General features: G+C 54.2%; 1 pseudogene; it reads right to left on the reverse strand.

The window, feature by feature from the left end:
• Positions 1-1,132: 1,132 nt before the first annotated feature.
• Positions 1,133-4,989, reverse strand: part of LOC129131499 (28S ribosomal RNA) — an 8,319-nt pseudogene continuing 4,462 nt past the window's right edge.

Genomic DNA, 4,989 nt, shown 5'->3' on the forward strand with positions numbered 1-4,989 from the left:
GGCCCTCATCCGCACAGAGACAGAAACAGTGACACACCCCCCCCCCCCCACTCCACAGGCTCACACCCCTGCAGGCTACGGCCAGCCCTGCAGGCTACCACACCACTGCGCGTGCAGGCACGCGCGGCCAACCATCCCCGCCCCCTCCCTACCCCCCACCCACCTCCCCCTACGCCCCTGCCACCCGCACCCGCCCGCCCATAGTCATGCACTCTCTCACGTGCCCTCTCTCCCTGCCCCTGCCCCTGCCCCTGCCCCTGGCCCTGCCCTCTCTGTTGCAGCTGCAGCCGCCCATCGGTGTTTGGGGGCGCCCCACCCTCCCCCATAAGCCTCCCTGGCACCGTCTGCATACTTTTCCCGCTTGCTAGGGGGCCGTAGGCTAAGGCCGGCCTGAAACATCAGGTCTACGCAATGGCCTGGGACAACAGGTCTACCCTGGGGCCAGGGACAACAGGTTTACCCAAGGGCCTGGGACAAAATGTCTACCCGGGGGCCTAGGACAACAGGTCTACCCAAGGGCCTGGGACAACAGGTCTACCCAGTGGCTGGGCTGCCTTAGGCGAAGGCCAGCCCAGGCACAACAGGTCTACCCCAAGGGCTGGGCTGCCTTAGGCAAAGGCTGGTCCGGGACAACAGGTCCACCCAAGGGCCTGGGACAATGGGTCTACCCCGGGGCACCCAGGCGGCCATGGCCCAAGGCTGGCTGTGGACGACAGGTCTACGCAGTGCCTGGGCTGCCTTGGGCGAAGACCGGCCCGGGGACAACAGGTCTACCCAGGGGCTGGGCTGCTGTAGGCAAGGGCCTGCCCGGGACAACAGGTCTACCCCCACCACTGGAGACGGCAGGAAATGGGTACCCCGCCACACCCGCACCACGCACCTGCGCACAGGGGTCTTTGGGGAGACCCGATGCCGCCGCCACCGCCTACGCCTGTGCGGCCAAGCCCCTGCCCCGCATCTTGGGCCACGCACGGCTGTAGCCAGGGTGGGGTGGGGCCTCTCTCTCTTTCGGCGTGGGCGCTCAGAGCGCGCCCACACCCGTGGCACGCGGCCCTTCACTTGGTGCCCAGCCCCCGGATCCCGTGGACGGGTGGGCAGCCAGCTATCGCGAGCCCCCCGAGGCGCCAGCGGCACTGCGGTATTGCTACGTCTAGGCAGGATTCTTAGAGGCGTTCAGTCATAAGCCCGCAGATGGTAGCCTCACACCAGTGGCTCCTCAGCCAAGTGCACGCACCAGGGGTCTGAACCTGCGGTTCCTCTCGTACTGAGCAGGATTACTATTGCAACAACACATCATCAGTAGTGTAAAACTAACCTGTCTGACAACACTCTAAACCCAGCTCACGTTCCCTATTAGTGGGTGAACAATCCAACGCTTGGTGAATTCTGCTTCACAATGATAGGAAGAGCTGACATCGAAGGATCAAAAAGCGACGTCGCTATGAACGCTTGGCCACCACAAGCCAGTTATCCCTGTGGTAACTTTTCTGACACCTCCTGCTTAAAACCCAAAAAGCCAGAAGGATCGTGAGGCCCCGCTTTCACAGTCTGTATTTGTACTGAAAATCAAGATCAAGCGAGCTTTTGCCCTTCTGCTCCGCGGGAGGTTTCCGTCCTCCCTGAGCTCGCCTTAGGACACCTGCGTTACGCTTTGACAGATATACCGCCCCAGTCAAACTCCCCACCTGACGCTGTCCCTGGAGCGGGTTGCGGCCGGCGCGCACCGGCCGCTTGGCGCCAGAAGCGAGAGCCCCCCTCGGGGATCGCCCCCCGCCTCAGCGGGTAAGTGAAAAAACGATCAGAGTAGTGGTATTTCACCGACGGCCGGGATGCTGGCGGGCAGGTCGCCCCGCACCGCTGAGCGTGCGCCCGGCCTCCCACTTATTCTACACCTCTCATGTCTCTTCACAGCACCAGACTAGAGTCAAGCTCAACAGGGTCTTCTTTCCCCGCTGATTCCGCCAAGCCCGTTCCCTTGGCTGTGGTTTCGCTGGATAGTAGGTAGGGAGAGTGGGAATCTCGTTCATCCATTCATGCGCATCACTAATTAGATGATGAGGCATTTGGCTATATATCAAACACATATAAATAATATATGTCCCTTTTCTGGGTTAAGTAAAGGTGGCCCGTCCACCTTGGACAAATCCGGTTAAGCGGTACAAGTCCGGTAAGATTGGTCCGACTCAGGTGGTATTTGACGCGTTGGGAATTAAAGTTCCTGTCCCTACCCACTATGAGCTACCTAACTGGCTTGTGGCTGCCTTGCGAACCTAGCTACCATCTAGTTTATTAAAATATAAAAGTAATAAGCATACATCTATAAATCAACATTGCTACAAAAGATCCCCCCAAGATACAAAATAGTAAAATGCAAAAACCAAGAGGTACAAGGTACAAAAATACAAAAATGTCTATCCTATACATTTGATTTCCTAGCGCTACTGGCAAACATATGTACAATGTCCACAGATGAGATGAGCGCGTCCGTGGATAAAGTCCTTGCAACAGTGATCTGCCTCGATCTGGGAAGTCCAAGAGTGTCCAAAAGTTCAAAGTTCCCCTTGTACCACTGCCCCCGCGCTCCAAGGGGAAAACCCATAAAAACAACGTCCTTAGCGTTGGTGAGGCTCCGCACTTCGGTTTCCAAATGTTTGTACTTGTTCACCTTCTCCACGGCAGCTTCCTCCAGTGTCGTCTTTGTCAACTTGAAACGTACTGTCACATCCCCAACAAGTGCATGGTCCTCTTTCATGAATATCAGGTCCGGTTTGTACAGTTCCTTGGTGGCATCCCTTATGTGCAGCTCCTTGAACACCACCCAGTCTCTCTTTTTCGCCTCCTCAATAAGCCTCTCGCCAATGCGATTGTGCCTCTTGATTCTGGCATCCTTCGTCACTGGGCAGAAGCCGATGATGTGGCCGCGGGTCTCAAGGTCAGCCTCGCAGTGTCTACAAAACTTAACACAGTTATCTCCCCTCCCCTGCGTGAGAAATTCCCTCGTGGGATAAACATTGGCCCTGAGCTGTAAAGCAGTGAGGAGTTTCCTGTGAGGTATGCGTCTATAATATTGAAGCCAATTATTACTAATTGTGTCCCCCTTAAAATTTTTTACTTCACGGCCTTGGGATTCCAATTTTGTCCACTTTTTAAACTCCTTTCTTCTCCAATCACATGGTTTGGGGAACTTACTTTTAGGGTTCGGTGCTTCTGACTCCGAAAGTTTCTGCAGTCGCGGGTGGTACAGACGCCGGTAGTGCATCCCAAATTGACGGCATCGCCGCTCTCTTCCCTCCAGCTTGAATCCATAGTTTCTCATACATCTTCTCCATCTCAGCTTTCTCCAGGAAGGTCTTCATCGTCTCGTCCGGAGACTGTGCAATGTGATGCAGTCTCCAGGCCTGCACACTGGGAATCAGTCCTGCCAACTTGGTGACGCCCAAACCGCTGTCCCTCGTGCTCGAGTACAAGATGGCATCACCCGTGCACGGAGGCAGGTGCATCCAGTCCTTAACCGCTGTTCGGATCTTCAGGTCAAGGGCTTCAAGGGCCCCTGTTTTCATCTCTGAGTGGTCAGCCAGGTAGGTCAGTCGAGGAATGGTGTATGTTTTGAGGATGTCAAGTTTTTGCAGAGGTTTAAGTGGGGCTCGGTCAATGCGTTCGAGCCAGACGTCTAGTTTTGCGGAAAGGTCGGTTTTTGCAAACCCAGTCCAGGGGTCGATCTGCAGGCCGAGGTATTTCTCCGATTCCCCAGGGTTAATCATGTTCACGGGTGTGCCGTTGATGGTCCATGCAGCGCAGTTGTTGACGGTGTAGGAGTCTTTTGTGGGCTTGATGTAGAAGCCGTGGCACTTTTGTCCCTGCGTTTTGAGACCTGTGAGAACGCAAAAGGTCTCTAGTATCTTGATGTTGATGTTCATGTTCTCCCAGGAGTCGCTCAACAAGACCAGATCGTCAGCAAATGCCATGGCAGTTATCGTACGCTCTCCACGATGGAATCCTTTGCCACTCTCTTCCAGCTTGCACAACAGGGGGTCCATTGCCAGGTTGAATAGAAGGGGTGACAGCGGATCACCCTGCTTCACTCCAACCCGGATCTGGATTTTGTCCGTGTGCGTGTTCTTCTTGACGGTGACATACGTACTGATGTCCTTGTACATATTGTCCACCAGTCCGACGACGTGGGGATCCACTCTCCGTTGCTGTAAAACGTGTAAGATGTGCTGGTGGCTCACGGGGTCAAAAGCCTTAGCAATGTCCACGAATATAACACCCAGTGGTCTATGTTCATTTTTGGCAGTCTGAATTATAGTTTGCAGGAGCTTCAGGTTCTCAGAACATCCCGCCTCACTGATGAAACCTCTCTGCCTTGGGTTGAGGGGGCACGCCTTAGTCATCCTCGCCGTCACGATCCTGGAGAACAGCCTCAGCAAGATGGAACCAATTGTGATGGGTCTCTAGTTGTTGATGTCCTTCAGGTGCTCCAATTTTGTCAATTTGGGGATCAAAACAGTCCTGCACCCCCTCACCATGTCCGGGATGTCACCAGATGTTAGCCACAGGTTGAAGAGCTCAGAAGTCCGGGCATACCCGGGATCCATCTTCCTGATGTCCCCAAGGGCAATCCTATCTGGACCTGGTGCTGAGCCCTTGCTCATTTCCCGCACGTTCTTTTCAATTTCTTTGGCTGTAATTAAGTCCCTGAAGGCCTTATGGTGGGGCTTCCCTTTAATTTCAAAGTCTCCAAAGACTCTCAAGTCTCACACCAAACTGTCCAGGTGTTTCCCATCTGGCCTTGAATACCGAATAAATTTCACTGGGTGATATATCACAGGACAGACATTCGATGTCGTCCAAAATGATCTTCGCTAATTTCCCCATCTAGATGGAATAAACGCTGAAAGCGGAGGTAGTTACCTCTTTTGATCGCTCTGTCCTTCATCCACTTCTGAAACTGTTTTCTTGGCTGCTCCTCTCGAGTTTCCTTTTGCT

The sequence above is a fragment of the Agelaius phoeniceus genome, chromosome 7 (assembly GCF_051311805.1).
Source record: "Agelaius phoeniceus isolate bAgePho1 chromosome 7, bAgePho1.hap1, whole genome shotgun sequence".
Classification (NCBI taxonomy): Eukaryota; Metazoa; Chordata; class Aves; order Passeriformes; family Icteridae; genus Agelaius; species Agelaius phoeniceus.